Source organism: Zalophus californianus, chromosome 8 (genome assembly GCF_009762305.2).
Source record: "Zalophus californianus isolate mZalCal1 chromosome 8, mZalCal1.pri.v2, whole genome shotgun sequence".
NCBI lineage: Eukaryota > Metazoa > Chordata > Mammalia > Carnivora > Otariidae > Zalophus > Zalophus californianus.
In genome coordinates, this window is record NC_045602.1 from 104,524,932 (window position 1) to 104,549,518 (window position 24,587).

The following is a 24,587-nucleotide window of genomic DNA, read 5'->3' on the forward strand; positions in this document are numbered from 1 at the left end:
CTTTAAAAAAAAAAGAATCACATGGGGATCTGGTTACAGATTTTGCTGGTCTAGGTGAGGCCTAAGATTCTGAGTTTATTATTACTTTTTAAAGATTTTATTTATTTGACAGAGAGAGGGGAGCAGGGGAGCAGTAGAGGGAGAGGGAGAAGCAGACTCCTCTGCTGAGCAGGGTGCCTGATGCAGGGCTCAATCCCAGGACCCTGGGATCATGACCTGAGCCTAAGGCAGGCGCTCAACAAACTGAGCCACCCAGGTGCCCCAAGATTCTGGATTTCTAACTAGTTTCCAGGCAATGCCATTGCTGCTGGCCCAAGGATCTCATTTTAAGTAGCAAGATTTTAATTCATCATATAAATGATATTTTGGTAGTTAAATGTTGACCAAATGCAATATATTAATATAATGTTTTGTTTCTTTTTCCTTTGTGGAAACAGATTTTTGTCAGATTTACTTTTCTTTCATAAATTCCACCAAGTAATGCATAGTTATAAAAGAATTGACCAATAATCGAAATAGATGGAGTAAAAGTAAAAAGTTTTCATTCTCCACTCTTCTCCTCCCTTAGTCTCTCTGCTCTGTGGATAATAAATACTTTGGTATAATAAACACTTTGTATATATAAATAAAAATAAATGGGAATAGTATAATGAAAGCCTTGGTATTTATTGAGAACTTTTATAATGCCACCCTTATGCTGCATAATAAACTCACTCCAAAATTCAGAGGTTTACAACTGTAAGCATCTGTCCGCATGCTTGAGTTCTCTGGTTGACTGCTCTTGTCTCATCTAGAATAGCCTTGTCTGGGCAGCTTTACTTCAGCTGTTGTGTTTCACGACGAAAGCTCCCAGCTGGGGTTGAGGAGTTGGCAGTTACTGAGGACATGTTCTTCTCATGGAAGAGCACAATGGCCAAGAAGACCAGCCCAACATTCAGGTTTATGTCATGTCTGCTATGTGGCCAAGCCCAGGTCAGAAGGAACAGCTGTCTCATCTCACTCAAAGTCTGTGGCAGAGGTGAGTAAAGAAAATGAGGAATCAGGGTGAATTTTTAATCTATGAAGCCACTGAAAGTTTTTCCTTTGTAGTCTCTCTTTTGTTCTCCATGCAGTCTTCCATCCACAGTGAAGTCCACTGAATCCTCAGCGAGTTGCATACATCGTCATTGAGCTTTTCCAACAGAAAGCATTGGGTGGAGAAAAAAAAGGTGAAACCCCTTCTGATCTTTGAGTGACTCCACGTTGGTGGTGGTCCAGAGCAATGACTAGTACAAGAGAATCACCCCTGTCCCAAACCAGGTTTCCATGTGTTCACGTAGGAACAGAGCCAAGCAGTTGGTATTTAACAGGGGTGAGGTCCTTCGTTTTTAGGCCAAAGCAATAAACATGTTGGTTTCTTTCCCAATTTGTTCTTCAGTAATAGCAAAGGAGATTTTTCTTAAGGAGATTCAAGGCCATTGTGAAGTTCTTGTCTGCAAAGTTGAATAAATAATCTCCGTTTCAAAGCTAATTTTAATTCCTTCGGACACTGTACTAATGAACTATTCTTTCCATCTAGATGCCACCAGGGGGTTGCTGCTGTTGTTTTTCTCCATGTTTGGACATTCTGCCCTTTGCAACATCATCTCAGAGTGTGTAGTAGAAGCTACCGATGTCCCCGTCTAGATCCTTCTGCCATCTTCTGGATTCCTTGACGCTGTAGTATACACTATCACTTTCCCCTCAACCATCCACATTCCTCTGCTTGCTTTCTCTGTCTGGAGGCTTTCTTAGCATGAGGGGAGCTTGCTCTGCCTGTGTGCAGGGCAGCTAGGAACTACAGTGGGCTCGTCAGGAATTGGAGCCCGTGCATAGACACCCCAGCTTCCCTGTCCCTCGGTGCGGCAAACTCCCAGAAAACCTGGATGCCAATAACCTGCTCATGCACACACCCTTACTGGCTGCCTTCCTCCCTGCTCTCCCTCCCCACTCACAGCACTTCCTGGGGTCACTCGTACCCCCAGGAATCAACTACTTGTACCCACATTCTTTCCTCAGGGTCAGCTTTGGAGCAACCCAAACTAAGACAGGTTATGAGCAGAAAAAGCCAAAAGCTTTCCCTAAAACTCAGAGCACCGAAAGCAATCAAGTAAATTAAGGAGCAGGTAAAAAATGGCTGGCAGATGGCATGGCTGTGTCAGAGTTGGCAAGTTGAAATGAGTAGCAACCAAATATCAAAAATGTTAATAGGGGGCACCTGGGTGGCTCAGTTGGTTAAGCGACTGCCTTCGGCTCAGGTCATGATCCTGGAGTCCCGGGATTGAGTCCCACATCGGGCTCCCTGCTCAGCAGGGAGTCTGCTTCTCCCTCTGACCCTCCCCCCTCTCATGCTCTCTATCTCTCATTCTCTCTCTCTCTCGAATAAATAAATAAAATCTTTAAAAAATGTTAATAGGGAGAAAGAAAAACTCCCACCTAGGTGTTGGTCTGTGTTTGAAGCATAGAAAAGGCGGAGTTTGGTTCTAGGCAAGGGCTATGTTCCTGATCCTCTGGCTTCTTCCACTCCCCAACTGTTCTCTCTCTGGCTACTCCTTGGTCTTCATGCCCCTTTCTTTGACTTTTGTTCAGAAGGGATTGGTATGATCCTGTGCTCATGATTGCCAGGACAGACAGATTTGCATTAGACTCATGTACTTCTAAGACCTGGTGGCAGGCCCCTCTTGTGCCCTTGATCACATCCTCTTTGCCCACCTTTTTATAGCAACCTGCTTGGTGAAGGGGTCACCAGCCTGCACCCTACATCAGTGGCAGCACTTATCTCTTGCTTTCTGCTCAGCAGCTTCTCCTTTGCCATGTCTAAAGATACCTTCTGGACACCATTCAGCTATTCTGAAGCAGGTGCAATCCTGGAAGTGCAAGGTCATGAACAGTGTCCGCCTGCCCCCATAACTTGACCAAGGGAAAAAGAAAGGTGATGGATAGTTTCTCCTTCTCCTTCTGGTGGACAACTTTGAGGTGTGTTCTCTGTACCTTCTCAGAGTACCCCTTGGAAGATGGAGCTCCAATTGCCCATGGTACTGTTGAGCCTGATAACATACTTTCCTTGTATTACTCTTTCCAGTCTCCCAGTCCAGTTCCTTGGGATGGAACTTCCCAAAGTAAACTTCCTGGATACACACCCCTGTGTCCATCTCAGCTTTCTGGAGAATCCAGTTCTGGTTAAGTCCACAGTCCAGGATGCGAAGCTTCCCCTGCTTCTCCTTTCCCAGAGGCTCCTTAGACATCTTACCAGCCCAGCTGTTCTTCTGGCACTATCATAGTCTCTTCTTCACTTCCAAGTAACAAAGGTAGGAACTAGAATTCTAAAATCTAGAATTCTGCTGCTGACTACTCTTAAGGAATTAACCGTTAGTAAGACATGAACAAATGTTTAGGACTCTAACTTCCGCTCCTTCCTATTGAATGTTTGAGGACTCTGATAAGCTCACTCCTCAGCTGATGGTCCTCCTTCATTCATTTTCACCTTTCTTTGCAATATACAGCATTTATCCCTGTAGCTGTAGATTTCTTGGGGCTTTATTGATTCAGAAACGTGTTTATTAATATTCACAGCACTTGGATTGGCACTGCTGACCATACAGAGCAGCTGAGAAGCAATTGCTAAAGTTTAAGGATAATCTAAGGGTGAGATAGGAAAAACAACAAATAAACAAACCACATAAAACAATGAATGTGATGTGTGACAAGTACAGTATTGACAGGGTGTCATGGTGGAGAGAGAAATCCCATCTGGGCAAAGTAGAAGGAAGCACGGATTTGACACTGGTCTTCAGTCGGGTAGTGAAGGGTGCCCCACTTGGCCCAGGCTGAGACCAGCAAAAGCAATGGTCGGTTTGGCCATGATGGCAAATATGCTCACGTTTGGTTGGCTTAGGCATTTGGAAGAAACATTTTTCAATTTCACTCTTGAACATTTTGGCGGCTCTAGATATTTCAAACTCCAAAGGCATTTCGACAAGTTTCAGTACTATGTTGTTGACTAGCATGTTTATCCTCTCCAAGGCTGAGTTTTTAGAGTTCTAAAATCTGTCTTTTCTGCATCTGTACTGTCATAAGACCCACATTTTTGAAGTATTAAAACTCTTCATGCCTCTTGGGTATTTCTGCTTGTTTATGAGAATTTCTTTGTTATTCATGTGTAGATGGCAGTTTGAATGACCTAGAAAGAACAAAACGTTAAAAATAATGATTACATAATTTATGTGATCCCTAATTAACTATGTTTTATTTTCTAAGAGCTACAGATGTTGTATTATTCATAAGTCTGTTCACATATTATTTATGTCACACAAATTAGGATGTTTGTTAGTGTAAAACAAGTAAATTCTGTGTGTTTCTTTAAGCTAAAAAAGCAGATTCAGGGTATATTAACTGTATTTTTTTGTGTCTACAAAACGAGGAGCTAAACTAATTGAAGTCTAAAGCCTTCTGGACTCAAGAGTGTGGTCTTCAGACCACTAGCCGCAGCATCACCTATGAGATCCTGCCCCCCGCCAACTACTGACTCAAAATCTGCATTTAAACAAGATGTCCAGTGATTTATGAGCACTTTAAAATTTGAAAAGCCCTGATCTGTTTTCTAGAGCAAGTTTTAAGAGCCAACTTTGGTCTTAATTGCAACTATATCTGACACATGGGACACTCTCAAGACGCCTGACGACCATGGTGCTTGGGTTGTAGAATGTATCAATATATTTTCAAGTGCTAATTTCTTTTTTTTTAAAGATTTTATTTATTTATTTGACAGAGAGAGACACAGCGAGAGAGGGAACACAAGCAGGGGGAGTGGGAGAGGGAGAAGCAGGCTTCCCATTGAACAGGGAGTCCAATGCGGGGCTCGATCCCAGGACCCTGGGATCATGACCTGAGCTGAAGGCAGATGCTTAACGACTGAGTCACCTAGGCTCTCCAAAATGCTAATTTCTAGTAAAGATATTTTTGCTCCTTTTTTAAAAAAAATATTTATTTAGTTTAGAGCGAGAAAATGTAAGCAGGGGAGGGGCAGAGGTAAAGGGAGAGAGAGGGAGAAGCAGACTCCCTGCTGAGCACAGATCCTGATGTGGGGCTGGATCCCACCACGCTGAGATGATGACCTGAGCTGAAACCAAGGGTCAGATGCTTAACGGACTGAGCCACCCAGGCGCTACTATTTCTGTTCCTTCTAAAACAAGCAGGTTTATAGGTTTAAAGGATCTTTAATTACTATGGTTCATTTTCCATGCCTCTAATCATTTGTATACTGATTCACAGGGAAAAGTTTTAGCTTTTAGAAACTTAGAACTATTTTAGGGGCACCTGGTGGCTCAGTTGTTAAGCATCAGCCTTCGGTTCAGGTCATGATCCCAGCGTCTTGGGGTGGAGCCCTGTGTCAGGCTCCCTGCTCAGCGGGAAGCCTGCTTCTCCCTCCAGCTCCCCTCAGCTTGTGTTCCCCCACTCGCTCTCTGTCAAATAAATAAATAAAACAATAATAAATTATTTTAAAAATAAATAAATAAAAATCTTTAAAAAATAAAATAAAAATCTTTTTTAAAAATGAAAAGAAACTTAGAACTATTTTAATGGTCACATATTTGGTATATCTCTTGGAGAATAAAAGAACATTTTTCAAATGATAAATGTCCAATAGTATATTTAATGATGCTCAACCATATTTAGAATTTTTAAACTGTTTTTTTAAAGATAGAATTTTTTCCTGCCTATCAGATTGAGTAATGAATGACATCATTACTCCAGGATTTGGGAAGGGAAACCAACCTGATGTACAGCTGGTAAGGATATGAATTGACATGAACTTTTTGAAGGACACATCTACCAACTTTTCAGTGGGCCTACATTCGGACCAAAAAGTTCCACTTTACAGATTTACTCTACAGATATATTCCCATATGTTTGCAAAGAAATACATACAAGAATGTGCAATGAACCATTTATATAAACATGAAAGCTGGAATTACCTAAATGTCTATCTACACTAAGAAATGATTTAATATATTGTAGCATGTTAATACAGTGAAATATTACATAGCTATTAAAGAGGAAGAGATAAGCTAGTGTCTAAGATATATATAATTAGATTCAGATACATATGGAGATTACAGACACAGATTAGATGAGCTATAGATATGGGTCTATGCATAGAAAATGCTCATAAGAATAAACACCAAGCTGTTCACAGTGGCTGCCTCTGGGAAGTGGTATGCAGGAGGATGGAGGATTTTTTATTTTGCAGTTTATCTACTGTTTGATTTTTTTTAAAAATCAAAATAAATGTATAACTTAAAAATATTTTTCTTTTGAATGTCTTCCTCCTAGCCAAAAAAAAAAAAAAAATTATGTGCAGCTAGATGGAGAAGATAGGCTTATAAATTTCAGAATCTGTGTGCAATCCAAAGAAATTAAAAATAGAAAAAAATTCAAGAGTTGCTCAAGAAATACATTTTAGTAATTCTCAGCTATAGGGTTTCCGAGAGATATCTGAATTCTGAATTAACATGTTTTCCATTACTAGATTAAGATATTTTGGAATATAAGCAACATTAAGCTCACAGGTAACTTTTTTTTTTCTGATACTCAGTTTTTATTATTTTATTTTATTTTGTTTCTTCACATTTGTATTTAAGTTCTAGTTAGTTAACATAGAATGCAATATTAGTTTCAGGAGTAGAATTCAGTGATTCATCTCTTACAATACCCAGTGCTCATCACAACAAGTGCCCGTCTTAATGTCCAACCCCCATCTAGCCCGTCCCCCACCCACCTCCCTCCATCAACCCTCACTTTGTTCTCAATAGTTAAGAGTCTCTTATGGTTTCTTTCTCTCTTTCTCTCTCTCTCTCTGTGTCTCTTTTCCCCTTCCCATATGTTCATCTGTTTTGTTTCTTAAATTCCACATATGAGTAAAATCATATGGTATTTGTTTATCCCTGACTCATTTTTCTTAGCATAATGCACTCTAGCTCTATCCACATTGTTGCAAATAGCAAGAGTTCATTCTTTCTGATGGCTGAGCAATATTCCATTGTATATATAACATCATCTTTATCCATTCAAGGACATCTGGGCTCTTTCCATAGTTTGGCTATTGTTGATAATGCTGCTATAAACATTGGGTACATGTACCCCTTTGGGTATTTTTGTATCCTTTGGGTAAATACCTAGTAGTGTAATTGCTGGATCATAGGGTAATTCTATTTTTAACTTTTTGAGGAACCTCCATACTGTTTTCCAGAGTGGTTGCACCAGCTTGCATTCCCACCAACAGTGTAGGAGGGTCCCCCTTTCTCCACATCCCTGCCAACATCTGTCCTTTCCTGACTTGTTAATTTTAGCCATTCTGACTGGTGTGAGGTGGTATCTCATTGAGGTTTTGATTTGTATTTCCCTAATGATGAGTGATGTTGATTTTTCAAAAGGCAAAGTAAAATGACATCATTTTCCACTTACCAAGCTGGCAAAACATTTGCCAATATTAAAAAGGGTGCTAATATTCAGCAGTCATAAGTAGGTATACACATAATGACTCGGGAAGATATATATTTTTAAATGAAACAACCAAGTTCAATCTGATATGTGTAGTCTGATATCATTTTGTAAGTACGTAACATATTTCAGAATAAGCATAAGAGAAAATTGGGAAGAAAAAAATACCAAGCTCTTGACAATAGCTATCTCAAGGGCAGGGGATTTGAGAACAACCTTTTGACTTTTTCCTTTCACAGAATTTTGTTTTTAATGTGAGAATATGGTAGGCCTTTTCTTCCCCAAATATTTTCAAATTTGAAAGATTTTATTTTATCTATTTACTTGAGAGAGAGAGCAAACACGAGTGGGGGAAAGGGCAGAAGGGATAAGCAGAGTCCCCACTGAGCGGGGAGGCTGACGTGGGGCTCGATCCCAGGACCCTTAGATTATGACCTGCACTGAAGTCAGATGCTTAACCAACAGAGCCACCCAGATATTTTCAAATTTTAAAAAGTGTAAAGAGAACCGGTGAAATTCATTTATTTAAGAACATACTCCACATCTTTGCAGTTATAACTCCTCTAGAGTTTCAATCTCCCTTTGAGAATTGCTCAAAGAAAAAAATTTTTTCTCCTTGTAATTAGGCTTGTGAAAAGACATAAGAGGTAAATTTGGAAGGGGATGTTTATATATGGCACCTTCCAAACTGGCAACAAAGAAGCGCATGGAATTCTATCCCATATTCTCATCTTAATGGCATTTAAAAGGGGAAAAATTATTGAGAGAAGGGATATAATAGTGTGTTTTCATGACTCAACGGGCATAAATTTTAAATTAAAAAATACTATCTTAAAGTGTTCTATGGCACTCCTTTCAGGGACACATTTGAAAGTTCTATGTATTGGCTTGTTTTTCTAAGAGCTTTGATTTTTAAGAAGGTATTGGGAACTGGGAGAAAAGAGGCATTGAGAATGTTGAGCCAGAATCATGATTCAGATAATTTTTATTGAAAAGTTGGGTGTCTTAGAGATTGAAAGAATTCTAGGACGTTTTCACCTTTTTTTTTTTTTTTTGCTCAGTGGGGAGTCTGTTTCTCCCTCTGCCCCTCCCCCTGCTCATGTTCTCTCCCCCTCTCTTTCTCAAATAAATAAAAAATCTTTTTAAAAAATGATAATTATTCCAATATATAACTCAAGCCTTACTAAAACCTAATCAAGTAGCATTCTTAAAGTATTTAAGAATTGTCAAAATTCCCCATTTCACTTTACATGTGAATGGTTTTGTTTTTGTTTTTTGTTTTTTAATGTGAATGGTTTCTTGAACAAAAAAATGTTTGATGCATACGTTCTGGATATTTTCTTTTCATCTCCAGTTTTGATCTCTAGCAGTTTTACTAAATAACATCTCTATGAAACACTATGATTTCAAGTCATTGTTGGTTCTTGACAAGTTCAAAAGGAGCAAATCACAGATTTCTTTTAGAAGAAGATTCATGTATCTGCCAAATTTAGACAAATATATCTGGAAAGGCTCTATTCCAAAGGGTTATTCATTTCATAGCCAGGTTTATTTAACTGAAGACTGCTTATAGTATGAATGAGAAAAATAATATAAACATAACTTTTGTGGAATCAGGGAATAGTTTATATGTTTACAAATCTCAGGTATGTAAGTTAATCATTCAAAAAAAAAAAAAACTCCTGAAAATGGACATGAGTATAATAAAACCCATCAGTAGCTGTGTAAAGTCCATCTTGCTCAAGTTACACTAGTGTTTTATAAACACCAGTATATGAATAAATATTAATTTTCTCCAATTCCTTTAGTCTGAAAAGTACAGGCACTTGCAAAGTTCATAAGTTGCTATGCAAACATTTTTGATACTCCCAGAGTTAAGAAAATCTCACAACTTCAAAGTGGAAATGCTGACATCAGGACATAAAATAACACATTTTAAGAGCCTCCAAAGGAATTGCTGCACGATAGGTTTCTTTCCATTTTTAAAACATGATGAAATAGTCTTCCTTTTATTTATTATTATTATTATTATTAGTCTTCCTTTTAATGAAGAATGCTCAAGCCCCTAAGAAAGCCTGAGGTGCATGAAGTAGAGATGAATGCAAAAGGATTTTAATTCCAAGGAGTAACATATCGCTGGCTACTGTGTTTCAATTCTTCCATCCTTCAAGCTCTTTTTGCCTGGTGACTTACAACCATCATCAGAAGGTGGCTAGGTCTGTTTTCCCACCTCTTGAATCTGAGCTGGCCTTTGGATGTGGTTCGGCTTACAGAATGTGTCAGAGGTGAGAGTGACCCAGTTCCTAGTCTGGGTGTCAAGGGACCTCTCACTTCCTCTCTCTCTCTCTGTCTGGTACTGCCAGCACCTTGGGAAAAAGTGCCTGCCAGGCTGCTATAGCATGAGCTCGCGTGTGCAGCAGAGCCCATCTAGCCCTCTCAGCCCCTAGCTGAGGCCATGCTAGACCAGCTTCTAGCCAACGATCCCCAAATATGTGAGAGAGCCCACCTGTCTCACCCCCCACCTGGTGTGTAAGGGAGTCCCGTGAGCCCAGAAGATCCACCCCACTGGCTCATAAACCTTTGAGCAGTAAATACCTACTTTTTATTCCTTAGGCACTGTTTTTAGGCTGCTCTAACTCTTGTTGAGAATGCAGTTTTTTAGAAGACCTAAATGTTTTTTGCTTTTGTTTTTATTTTTGGTTTTGGGCTTTTTTTTTTCTGCAGAAACTATTTTCATGCTAGATTTGCTCAAACTCATGTTGGTTATGTAGTTTTGAGGAGAATTCTTTGGCTTAAGCCTGTTTTCACAGAAACTCCTGCGTGATATCATTTTGTCCTATATCTTAGGCTACAAGAAGCCTCGTCATGCCACTGGCAAAGAAATAGCTAAATAATTTCAAAAAGTGAAGAGTCCAAGGGCGCCTGGGTGGCTCAGTCAGTTAAGCATCTGCCTTCAGCTTAGGTCATGATCCCAGGGTTCTAAGATCAAGCCCCAGCATTGGGCTCTGTGTTCAGCAGGGAGCTTCTCCCTCTCCCTCTGCCTGTCTGCCTACTTGTGATCTCTCTCTGTCAAATAAATAAATAAATAAATAAATAAATAAATAAATAAATAAATAAATAAAATCTTAAAAAAAAGGGAAGAGTCCAAATCTCCCCTCCAAAAACAAAAGTTTAGTAAAATGCGTATTAGTTTGCAGATTTAAAGGCTGGTTCAGTTGAACTGAACTAGAGAAAGCAGAAAAGATGTCAAGAAGACAGAATTAAGTCTGAATTATAACTTTTCTCTCAAAATGCCAATGTATACATTAAAATGAAAAAAATACGACAGATCAGGCAACAGATACATGTTGTATAAAATACAGATAATATAAGGGAATATAGAAAGGGCAAACCTTTAAGGGATGAAAAAGTCCAGACCAAGAAAACATTAATAAAATGTTCGGGGCGTGGTATTAATATTGGAGAAGTTCAAATTTAAGGAAGAGAAGCTTGAAAGAAACAAAACACAGAAAGACAAAACGTCTAATCCACAGCAAAAATTACTAAGTAGCAAGTTGCAAAAAATGTTAACCAACAAATATCATAACGAAAAAAATGAACCACAAATGTTAAGAAATGCTAGAAACGAAACAGACCATAGATATGTAAGAATTGGAAGTTCTGAACAAAATAATTAAGGCTAAAGTCATCAAAGTATATTAAATTCTATATCCTAATAACAAAGAATATACTTTATTTCAATCATATTTCCAAAAAAGATTTCCATGAATTAGGACAAAAAGTAGAAATAGCATAGACCACATTCTAGGTATACACACATACATACACAAAGCAAAACTAAAAAAAATAATAACCAAATCAAAGAGAAAAACTGCAACTACCTAGAATCTTAAAATTTTTCTCCCATAAAATGTCTGGGATCAAAGAAGTAATCAAAATTGCGATCGCAGAGTATTTACAAGGTTATTATAATTAAAACAATAAACATTGAAACTTAAAAGCAGAGAAAAATACATAGCCTCACAATCTATGTAACTAACAAGAAAGGGTAAAAGCAAAAGAATGAGCTATGGAAGGTCCAAAGGTAGAAAGAATAATGACATAAACTTAAGGAAGAAAATAACAAATACAAAAAGAAACTTAATGAAATAGAAAACAGAAAAAAAGGTGGATAAAGAAATTGAAAAGCAAATAACTAAGGCAAAATAGTAATACAACAGGTAACGTACCAACAAACCTAATTAACAAAGGAGAAAACACAATATTAACATTTCAAATGGAGAATAAAAAACAGAGGAACTTAAAACTACCCAAAGGAAGTATTTTGCAAATACCATTAAACTTGAAAATTTCTGGTGAGTTAGTCTTGAGAAGCAGAATTCACGAGATTGACCCCAGTCAGAGAATATAACGTATTTACCCATTAGCTTCCTGGAAGGAAGCATAAAAATTTAATAACAACATTTGGAGAAAGAAACCTGTAGGGGAAGGAGGGACTTGCACTTTTCATTTCATCCTCTTTCAAGTCATGCCTATATACTATTGTTTTTAATCTTCTGGGTTCTGTGGGTAGGGCACATGGGTTGGAGATCAAGGAGTCAGGTGGGGTGGTTGGTGGGGGTGGGGCAGTGGAGATTGGAGGAAAAGGACCCAGAGACCAGATTCTGGGCAAGTTTCATCTGGAAGCAAGGAAGGGGTTGAAGGAGGAGGTGGCTAGCTAGGGGTCAGCAGCCAAGCCAAGACAGGGAGAGAGAGAGGCCATAACAGAGCCCCTGCATGAAAGCGGGCCCATCGCTGGGCAGGGACCACCTCAGAGCATCCAAGTGAGGCTGCATCAGGCTTATCTTTGCAGCCTCATCTTTTGGTACCGCTTGGCCATCTTTCAGAATCTCTCATAGTTGTAAAATGCACTATGTGTATTTGTTTTTCAATATTATATTTTGTAGCAAATCTCTGAATGAGATCTATTTAACATAATTGAGTGTTAACATGATTGGATTTGGTGCTCCTGTTTGGGGACATGCATATTACACCAACAGGACTGTCGCTGATGCAAACCTTTTTGTTCCCTCCACCACAGCAAGGGGAAATTAGTAAGGGCAGGTTCCTCATTAGTAAAAGAAGCAAGTTAGTTGAAATACAATGTTTCATTTCTTCCATTTGAAAGTGCATTTTAAACAAGCGAAATAGATACCAAATGGCCTGTCAGTCACTTGACACTGAAGAACAAGACATGATTTGTAACTTATTTCCAGTTTCCCACAATGAGTGTTAATTCTTCCCTGCTTTTGCTCTTGCTGTTTCTCATGAGCAGGACACTTACTTGTTCATTTTCTCTCTTCTTTATTTGGTAAGCTCCAAAGCAGATTTAAACTAAAAAACTGCTTTAAGTTTAAATTAAATACCTCCATTTTGGTGAAGGTTTTCCTGGTAACCGCAGGTAAAATAAACCACCACAGCCGTGAGTTCATATTGTTTTGCTCACATCTGTAAGCATAGCACTAATTTTATATTGTGACTGTAGTCCTATCTCCTCCTATTAAACCACAAGTTCTTCAAAGGTCCAGTGCAGGAACTGCAGCCCCTGAAATGTTACAGATTTTTTTAAATGTTAAGATAAATGTATTAGAAAATTAAATACTTGAATATTTTAAAAGCAAACTGAAATGTATTCACATTATAAACTTTGGTCCACAAGTTCAATTTTGCGTTGCAGTTATGGTACTTGGCTTTCCTAGGTTTACTCCAAATTTTAGTCAATTAAAATAGTTTTAATTTCCAGAGGAAATAATTGTTCTGTATTATGATTATTAATTAGATCTTCCAATTAGGTCTGATTGAAGAGAGCCACGGTTTTAAATATGTCTGTTCATTCCTCATTTTATGTAGCACGTGAATACATATGACTGTATTTGGATTCCAAATATGTAATGAGAGAAAGAGAAGCATTTGGTGTTAGAAAAGAATGAATCATACCACCCCAAGGTGATCTGTTTGTCTGCCCTGATAACTAATGCAGCTTTCTTTGATATCCAAGAGGAATAAGAAATACCTTGCAAATATACTATATCTAAAATAATGTTTTATTTATTTTTTAAAAGATTATTTTTTGAGAGGTGCTTTTATTCATTTCTATTTTTTTCAGTATACTAAATACCTTATTTTTTTTAAAGATTTTATTTACTTGTTTGAGAGAGAAAGAGAGTACGAAAAGTGGGGAGGGGCAGAGGGAGAGGGAGAAGCAAGCTTCTGCTGAACAAGGAGCCCGATGCAGGGCTAGATCCCAGAACCCAAGGATCATGACCTGAGCCAAAGTCAGATGCTTAACTGACTGAGCCACCCAGGTGCTCTGGAATAATTACTATATTTAATAAAAAAGAGAAAAATCACTTGCTTCAATAAGTTATCTCATTTGTGGTCAATATCTGTTAGGTGATATTCCGAAGTGGAAATTTTGAAACAAGTATGGTATCCCATATTATTAAAACCAAATTTAAATAATTCGCAATTGGTTATTTTTATTATAATCTATTTCTGCCAGTGGTCTCTAAGAATAATCAATTACTACAAGAATGCTATTTAGCTATTTATCCATAAGAGAAAAGTTTTGCTCTGCTCTTAATGACACCTTACTATTAAGTAAAGACAAATTGAGTAAATAAACATAGTGGAAGAGAACAGAATTCACAGAGATTGTAGTTTAGACAAACTATAAATAAGGGTATGTATTTTCTGGTTAATATTCTGGACTATATTTACATATTTTATCTCGTATAATCAACACAGCAACCTATTTGTCAGTTTGGGCAAATTTTACTAAATAAACTATGGACTTGTGAGTGTACATGACTTGCCCAAGTTCAGAGCCAGTCTATGATAGACCCAGGATGTTGCTGCCCCAAAGTCCCTGTTCTACCAAGACAGCACTGACATTTGGCCCTATCTATGTACACTCATTGGGAAGCTGAGCCACCAGCAGTGATGACGGAGGCTGAGGAAGGAGTTCAGAGGACACATGATGGAATAATCTCCAGCCTTGAGAAATTGCCACAAAAAGGGCGGACACGGCTTCCACACACTTCTTTCCAGCAAACAGCCCTGATTTCTTTTTAACTGAAATCATGGAAAATCTCAAAGAGTAAAGCATGTGGATTTCAACTCCTATATTTAACTTCACTCTGGCAATGTTAAATCTGCATTTTATTTCATAGCAAAGAAGGACCAATGAATAATATTGATAATGCTATTGATTATAGAAATTTTATCCTTTGATGTCTTGTGGGTATATTCAATTATTATTCAGCAAATACTCATCCCTCTCATGACCTCCATGGAAGAAGGAGTGTATTTCTTTGTCCTTCTGATGTCATGTGACTTTCTTAGGCCAAAGGAATATGATTCAATGCGACAGTGTACCATTACCCACCTATACCTTAGTGTCCACAAGGGTCCCTCTCCTTCTTGAGAAGATCATGCTTCAAGTAGCTGTTGGTCCAAAGAGGATGAGGGACCTGTGGACCAGACATGGACCCAACCTGCAGCTTGGTGCCCAGCCCCGCCATGTACAACCTACATCAACTCCATATTAGCCAACTCACTGTGGCATTATTGGTGATAAGTGGTTAGAAGGCTAAGACTACCAGATTACAATATTCACATTACTCTCCTTCAGGTGAGGAGGAGCTACAGCAAGTCTTCAAGCATAAAAACAAATACCACATTATGTTTTACCAAGATTACTCTGGCAGCAATGTGTAGGACAAAGACTTCAGATGGGGTTTATTCCTATAGCTCCTCCCAAAGAAGAGGAAAAAAAAAAAAAACAACATGATTTCAATTTGATGCCAGACTTTTATTTTTATTTTTTATTTAATTTTTTAGCTTTAATTTTTTTAGAGAGGGAGGGGGAGTTGACAAAGGGAGAGGGAGAGAGAGAATCCTAAGCAGATTCCACACTCAGTGCAGAGCCCGACGTGGGGCTCGATCCCACAACCTGAGATCATGACCTGAGCTGAAATCAAGAATTGGTCACTTAACTGAATGAGCCACCCAGGAGCCCCTGATTACAAGACTTTTAGCATGCATAAGGCAGTATGAGGAATGACTACAACTATGTGAAGAACTCAGGTTTAGACATTTGCAGCATGATGGCTTAATACCCAAAGGAAATAATGAACCCAGAACCTCTGGAAATATGGTTGTCACCTAGTTTGAGTGTCTTGAGCAAGAACAATCACATAGTAAATATTCTGTAATTGCTTGTTTTCTGCGGTCTCCACTTGGTCTTTATTGATAGAAGACTTCAAATGAGGCCTTCAGGTTAATTGTTAAGTTAATCGAGTTAATGGTTGTATTTTCTCAAAAGTATCTGAATGGCCTTCCTAAGAATTAACTACATCTGAGCATTGAGTAAATTATTGACTTATCTTGTTCAAGACTGAAAGCAAATCTAATAAATGCTGTTGAAACCTGTTATGAATTGTTTTCAATTTACCTAAGAACCTACAGTACTTATTTGTAGGATTTCCATGGTGGGGGCTACCAGCATTGAATTCTTCATCATGAGGAGCTAATCAATGGGGGAGACCCCATATTTATTAATGCCAAGAACAAACCAAATGATCACTGGCTAATAAAGATAATTCAGTGGGAGAGAGCTTAGATTAGTTGTTTCCTGGCCAGTCCATTCTGGCCATACATCACAACCATTTGGGGATATTTAAAAAATAAGACCACACAAACCTACCCATATTGGGATTTTGCCCCAGACCAAACAATGATTGTTTATTCAAAGTTCTCTGGGTGATTTTACTCTGCAGCCAGGGTTGAGACAAGTCATGTATGTTTTATGCAGTTTTTAAAAAGCCAAATAAGCTGGGTAATTTACCTAAACAAAATGTCCCATAAAGAACATCATTTCCTAAAGCCTAGTTTTTAGAGCCAGGCTAAAAAAACAAAAACAAAAATAAAAAACCTACTTTAATTTGTACATTATTCTATATATTAATTCAGAAACAATATAATTTTGCCAATATTACTATTCACTTACTTTTTTTCTTTATTATTGTTTTCAATTGTGGTAAAATTCACAAAACATAAAATTTACCATCCTAACCATTTTTAAGTGTGTGGTTCAGGGCACCTGGGTGGCTCAGTCGTTAAGCGTCTGCCTTCGGCTCAGGTCATGATCCCAGGGTCCTGGGATCGAGGCCCGCATCGGGCTCCCTGCTCCACAGGAAGCCTGCTTCTCCCTCTCCCACTCCCCCTGCTTGTGTTCCCTCTCTCGCTGTGTCTCTCTCTGTCAGAAAAATAAATAAAAAATCTTAAAAAAAAATTGTGCGGTTCAGTGTCATTAAAGACATTCCCATTGTCACACAACCATAACCACCATCCATCTCTAGAATTCTTTTAATCTTGCGAAGCTGGAACTCTATACTCTTCATTTCACCCTCCCTCCAGTCTCTGGCAATCACTATTCTACTTTGTGTCTCTATGAATGTGACAATTCTAGGTACCTCCTCTAAGTGGAATCATACTGTATTTGTCCTTTTGTAACAGGCTTATTTCACATAATATCCTTAAGGTCCATCCATGTTGTAGCACCTGTAAGAATTTCCTTTTTTAATAAGGCTGAATAATATTCCATTGTATATACATACAATATTTTGCTTTTTCATCTGTCAATGGACAAGTCTACCCTTTAGCCATTGTGAGCAATGCTTCTATGACCATGGATGTATGAATATCTCTCCAAGACCCTGCTTTCAATTTTGGGAGGTATAATACCCAGAGGTTGAATTGTTGGATCATACGGTAATTCTTTTTTTTACTTTTTTGAGGAACTACCATGCTGTTTTCTATAGTGGCTGCACCATTTGACGTTCCCATCAACAGTGCACAAGGGGTCTGCTTTCTCCATACCTCTACTAACACTTTGTTCTTTTCTGGTTTTTAATAGTAGCCTTTCTAAAGAGTGTGAGGTGGTGTTTCACTGCAGTTTTTATTTGCATTTCCCTAATAATTAGTGAGATTGAGCGTCTTTTCATGTGCTTATTGACTATATATATATATATATATATATATATATATATATATATCTTCTTTGGAGAAATGTCTGTTCAAGTCCTTTTTTGCTTTATAATTAGGTTGTTTGTTTTGTTGTTGGTGGTGTTGAGTTGTAAAAGTTCTTTATATATTTTGGATATTAATCTTTTATCGGATACATAATTTGCACATACCTTCTCCCATCTCGTGGGTTGCTTTTTCAATCTGTTGTTTGTGTCCTTTGATGCACAAAAGTTTTTAAATTTTGATGCAGTCCGGTTTATCTATTTTTACCTTTTTTGTCTGTGCTTTTGGCACCATAGTCAAGAAATCGTTGCTAAACAATCCATTTACTTTTAGCAAAGCCTGTCTTCTAAGGCACAAAGATGATTTACAATGCAAATCAATTGGATAACCTGGATTAATTTGCCCATTCAAAACACAGGCTATTAAAAATGAATAAATCAAAATTGGGGAACTCTGAGCTTTTACTGAAACTTTAACTTTTGAAAAAGTATTAAATCTTATTTAAGTAGTTGATAACTTTGCATGCGTTTTCTAATTCATGTCAAGTTCGTAGACTCTTTCAAACTGGAACATAATGGGAACCCATATGAAGTCAAAATTTACGTATTACATGTCTTTGTTTGGCCAAACTGTCTAGTTCCCTGAGTAGCAATAAGCACCTACTCACTAAAGCCTTAAAATAATAAAATATTAGCCCAGGAGTGGCAATTAACACTATTTATACCATGTACTTATTTTGTGGATGAACTAATTGAGATCCTGAAGGAGAAGTAATGTACGTGGTCAGTAGAGAATACAAAAGAGATGTCTTGCTTGCAGATATAAGACAAATGCAAAGTTGTAGATGTTTGGACAGCCTGTCTGAACTAATGGGATAATTGATGCCTATGGGATGCAGGTATGCATATGATGTCGCCAATTAATTATGAGCAGGTGGTGCAATAGGAATGCTGGGATAAATTTTGGGTCTCTAAGAAAACTTATTCCAAGAGTTTTTCCCTCAGTTGTATAAATGCTCCAGAAAACTGTCACCTTGTCCCTTGGGGGCTCCCACCTTTCATGCATCCCCCAGGTATCAGCAAGACATTTTGAGAGATGCTAAAAGATCCTCTATGCAGGTTGCCGTCTTGGTGGACCACATTTCATATTTCTAAGTCATGTTACTCTATAAAATGTACAGTATTATAGACCTGAAGGAGCCTTCCAAGTCATTGGGTTCACATTCCCTTCTTTTCAGATCAGGAGACAGAAGCTTAAGTAGGCAGTGACTTGACACAAACCGCCAATGGAGTGTGGTCAAGATCCTAATTGGACTCCCAGGTTCAAAAGCTTATATATTATTAGGAATGTCACCAAAAGCAGAAACAAAAAAGAAATAATGCATTCCTGGAATGCATTCCAAAACCTGAGTTCCCTCCTTATCTTGCAGCTTCTGAAATCTTGCTCTCCCTCAGCCATCCACAAAGCCAGAAAAATCTTTGACTTCTAACATTCTAACTGCCCCAGCCTAGTAATAAAACCACAGGGATCCTGGCCATGGGAACTTCCCCTCACGAGCCTTAGATAGGCTTTAGCTGGTCTCAATGCCACCAGAAACAGGATGGCTGGACCCTGTCCCGATTTTTTCCACTTTCAGCTATCTTTGATAAAAGGGGCTTCATTCTGTAAAGATTAGCTTACTTGAAGTGTTGCTGTTTCTGAACTCAGACAAAAAAATTACATTGAAAAGTTTGCCAATCTTCCAAAATGTTCAAATTCATCTGACCTTCTAAATAACAACATCCACTGGAAAATTACTGGACATCTGGAGAGTCATCTGGGGTTGAATTAAATTTTTGATGTGCTGTGAAATTGGGTCAGTGCATTAGAATTACATTTTAATAGTTATGAATGCACTAATAAAATGCTGTTCTTCGGTGCAAATTGGCAACTTTCCCAGACTTTGGAAGCTTCGAAGAAATGAATTTCAAAATTCTTGATTAACAAATATGTACAAGAAGTCAGAAAAGACAAATTAAGAATCCTCTATTAAAGTACACAATAAACCCTGGATTTATTTTACGAGTTATGACTTTAAATGGCGCTTATTTGCACTGCAAAGGGCAACATTGTTCAATGGTGTGAGTAGCAAGTAGAAAATCAGGAGGGAAGCTCCTTTTTCTTCTTAGGATTTGTGGTTCCAGTGAAGTCATTGTACTTAGTCAACTATTTTCTAGACTGCTTAATAGAGCATAAATAGGACAAAGAGTTGGCAGTTGCAGGGGCTCAGACTTCTACTGGATGTTATAAAGAACTTCTTAACAATGGGCTGTCTTGTGCATCTCATGAAAAATGTTTAAGCAGAAGTTGAAGAACCATCTTTCAGGGATATTGCACAATAGATTTCTTAATTGGATGAGAAGTGTATTCAAAGACTTTCAAGGTCCTTTTGAATTTAAGATGGAGCTGCTACATTCTATAAAATAAAGCTAAAAGGAGCCCTAGTTGAATCACTGGTAAATAATATGTCTTAGAAATGAAGTCTCACTTAACAGCATTTAGAATTTCGCTAAACTAAAGCTAAGTTTCTGGAACCCACATAGAAGCTAATGGATAGTCACAGCATTGGATGCAAAAAAGACCTCAAGGAAGCTGCATCAGCCTGGTAAGACATGCATACCCAACACCCCACAGGGGCAACAGGTCTCTGAAGGCACCTGTAAGGCAGGTGTGCAGTGGGAACTGAGGGCAAGCCTCAAGATATTCAAAATGTAAATCACCTTTGTCTCCTTTTCTTATCAAATCATTACCATTGACCTAATCCTTTACAATAGGAACACACAGAAGAAAAAAGAACTCTGGGACAGATGGCAGAAACCATACAAGAAATCTTTGTTGGGGTACAACTGTGGCTCATTACCCCTGAATGCTACCACAGTTGAGTGTAGAAGTTTCTTAGGTATCCAAAATATCTACAAAGCAAACTTGTATTATGGTCGGCTTGGTGCCCTTCAGTTTATTTTTTTCTTAAGATTATTTATTTATTTGTCAGAGAAAGAGAGAGAGCACAAGCAGGGGGAGCAGCAGAGAGAGGGAGAAGCAGACTCCCTCCTGAGCAAGAAGCCCGATGCGGGGCTCGATCCCAGGACCCTGGGATCATGACCTGAGATGAAGGCAGATGCTTAACCGACCGAACCACCCAGGTGTCCCAGTGCCCTTTAGTTTAATCATACCCAAGGCTTGAATGTCATGGCCTTTTTCCCCTTCTCCATACTCCTCTCCCTCATCCCTGCCCCTTAGTTCATCCCTAGGATCCCTGACTTGAGCCAATGCCTCATATTCAGGACCTGTTCTTCTGCCTCCTTTGAATCAAAATTGACCTAAGCTGTGGTCTCATCCTTCTGTGACTTCTAGACAAGTTGCTGAGTGAAATAAAACATAAAGACAAATACATATACACTCTATGTACCGCTTTCATGATATTTCATGATAGTTGAGTTTTCTTAGAATTGAAAAACCATTTCACAAAATAATGCCTCTGTGATTGTAAAGTGAACACAGGTTGGCAACATTTAGAGGCAACCGTTTAAAGTATGGTCTGATTGTACCCCACATCCCACCAGATAGCTTACTCATGCTATGTCTGTATATAAAATTAGAAACTATGTAATGGAGAATTATTTTTCAATCCCTTACTATAGTCTGTACTCATTCAACAAAATGTATCAATTTCTTGGGAAGAACAGTTATTATACTCTTGAACAAACACCATGACTGAAACATGGGTAACATTATTAACCTAAAGTCAATTTATTTTTTTCTAAAAGTTTAAGTGTTTTTTTTCCTCTTTTGGTGCATTTATTTTTAATTTTCCCCATTCCTTTTCCTTTCACTTTATTGATTAGGAATTGTATATACTTAATGAGTACAACTTGATGTTTTATGTGTAGCATATAATTATAATAATGTAATAATAACCTATAATATTAGGTTATTATATTTAGTATATATTTAAAGTGTATAACCTGATGTTTTGATATACGTATTCGTTGTGGAGTAATCACCACAATCAAGCTAGTTAACGCATCATCTCATGTAATTATTTTCCTTCTGTTTTTTTTGTGTGTGTATGTGGCGAGGATGCTTAAGGTCAACTAAAAGTTTAAGTATTTGTTGTTCGTGGGACTAAGCTCATTCTCTTTTCCTTATTGAGTCAAAGTTTGCTACTTTTTTGGTAAGGAGTTTATTTAAGTTATCTTACTTATAGACTAAAATGATTTTTTAATTTGTTGGGGAGAAATACTTTTAAAAGTTTAGACACCAAAAGTCCACAAGGCAATCAAGATGAAATATGAAGACAGGGCTTGGTTTTAAGAAGCCGTAATCACGATGGCTAAAATTGGATCAATTTACCACAGTCTTCTGCAAACAAGCCAGATATTGTTCCAAAAAATATATCTACATGCCATAGACTATATAGATTTATACCATAAACACCGAAACACAGACCACCTATGGTGGCCATTTACCTGACAAAAACCAAGACAAAACTGATCCATCTCTCTCTCCACGGGACCAAAGCAATAAAATAGAGTAAGCAACACAATAATTCCAAATGAGTCCAGTTTCAGAGTTTGGAGCGTTATCATTACACTGCCATGACTTTTCCCCCTTAAAATCTCTAGAGTTCCAGGGCACCAACCAAAAGTGGAATAAGTCTCCTTTCTGTCATCTCACATGTTTCAAACACCGCTTTTGCTCCAAGGACCATTTGAAAACACACTGTCCACTTGAGGACAGCTACCTGGAGTCATGGAAAGAACCCATATATAGAAAGAACATCCATTTTCTCAAGCTTCCCTTTCTCCCAAGTCTTCTAGTCAAACTGTTAGAGAAGACTTAAACAGAAGTTTCAACTCCTTTTGACCTGTGGCTAACCGATGCTTGGGAGAGGAAATAACACAGGTGGGATTCCCTGATTTGCTGGGTAAGTGAGACTCTCAGCTGAAAACAAAAATGGTTTGTAGTCCCTATAGAGGCTGCCGACTCCATTTTTGAAAAATGAGGGCAGTGCTATGAAACACTGGCTTTCTTCCTCTCACCTCAAACATACATGTTACTTGTATGATCTCGTTCACAAAAGGGATGATTAAAATGAACATGACACCTGCTCACCTTAAAAATAACCTCATACAAAAAAAAAAAAAAACCTCATACAGAAGAAAAGATGCTGGTGGGTCCAAATTCCCCAAGGAATAAGATATAATACTATACACAAGTTTCTTTTATTTAATAAAACGTATCACTCAGCAGTCGTGAATCCAGAATCAATGGGCTAGAAGCTGATCTAATTTGGGGGACAAGATGTCTTTAAAAAAATACCTCTCCGTTGGGTGGGTGAGACATTCTGCAGGTTCTCCCACACACCTCCTCCACCACAGAGAGCTCCTCGCTCTCTAGCAGACAAAAACACGCTCCTTGCGCCTCTTCTCTTGCAGCTGGAAAATGGACGGGGAGCATCCCGGACCTGACTCTCCCCATGTTGCCTGCAAATGCCTTCCCAGTAGCACTGCTGGAATCCAGCACCCAGACTCTGCCCTTGCTGAAGTCACAGTGTTTGTCCATCCCTTTGAAGAGATAGAAGAGGACGAAGATGAATATACCTGTGGTTGCTATTAAGGAAACAGCAAAGAGGAGACCAAAAGTGGCCAAAGCAAGGGTGAGATCCACCATGAAAATGATCAACTTGGCCAACATGTCTGCACTTCTCCTCATTCACAGAAGAGATTTAAAACTTTTCCAAGGCTCCCACTATGCAATTATGTCTTTATAATATGTGGGCAGGGAAAAGGACATTTCTAAACATGCTAAAGTGTGTTGTAATTCTTCCAAGTATCTACCAGGAGGGCCGTATGATGAAACTTTGATTTCCCAACTGGTATGAAACAGTGGCTAAAGGTAAAATGTGGTAAAGGATGGGATATTGCTTCACCACTTGCTTCTCTAGTGGAGAGAAGTTCAGGGATTTATTTTACCCCCTTCACTATGTAACTGAGTCACTTGGACTGTAATTGCCAAGGGGTAGGAACCCACTAATGTTGTGCATTTACAACACGTAAAGCTACAGTAGAAATGTGATGTTTCTTGGGAAATTAAAATATGCCAGTAAAGTGTGAAAGGAAAATAAAGCCATTTTTCAAACATTCAAAGACTCAGAAAGTTTACCTCTCCTGCATGTGTTTGACAAAAAAAATTTATTAGAGGATATAATCCAACGAAATATCTCTTTTTTAAAAGAGGAATACTTGGCATATAAAAAACTGAATTTAACCAATAGAGCAATGGAGTTAAATTCCAGAATCACAGCTCAGCAGCAGACATAAAAGGTAATAAATTCAAATTAGAAAAGGAAGTTGGTAGGCTACCAGATATAGCTTTTAAGAAGACAGTCACCTTGCTATATTAAATGGTATGATTAAACATTTTGATGATCTAAAAACAAAATGACCATATTTCTTAGTTAACAAGGTAAATGAAAGGTAATAAGAGAATCCAAGAAAATACATAAAGTTGAATGATGAAGCTCAAATGAAGCAAACTAAACTGAAATGTGTTTTTTTTAAAAAAGATTTTATTTATTTATTTGAGAGCAAGACAGACAGCACATGAGTATAGGGAGGGGCAGAGGGAGAGGGTGAAGTAGACTCCCTGATGAGCAGGGAACCTGAGGCGGGGTTGATCTCAGGACCCTGAGATCATGACCTGAATAGAAGTCAGATGCTTAACCGACTGAGCCACTCAGGTGCCCCAAAATGTGCTTTTCTTTTAAGATTTCATTTATTTATTAACTTATTTTAGAGAGAGGAGGAGAGAGAGAGATAGTGAGAGAGCACATGTGCACACAAGATGGTGGAGAGGCAGAGGGAGAGGGACTCTCAAGCAGACTCCCAGCTGAGCACGGAGCCTGAGGTAGGGCTCAATCTCACGACACTGAGATCATGACCTGAGCTGAGGTCAAG

General features: G+C 38.3%; 1 long non-coding RNA gene across 1 annotated transcript; it reads right to left on the reverse strand.

Moving 5' to 3' along the window:
* Positions 1 to 647: 647 nt before the first annotated feature.
* On the reverse strand, positions 648 to 23,713 carry LOC113938585. The gene is made up of 2 exons (XR_003524903.1): positions 22,951 to 23,713; positions 648 to 4,198 (listed from the first exon to the last, which is right to left on the reverse strand). It is a non-coding gene; the product is annotated as an uncharacterized LOC113938585 (long non-coding RNA).
* Between the last annotated feature and the right edge of the window lie 874 nt (positions 23,714 to 24,587).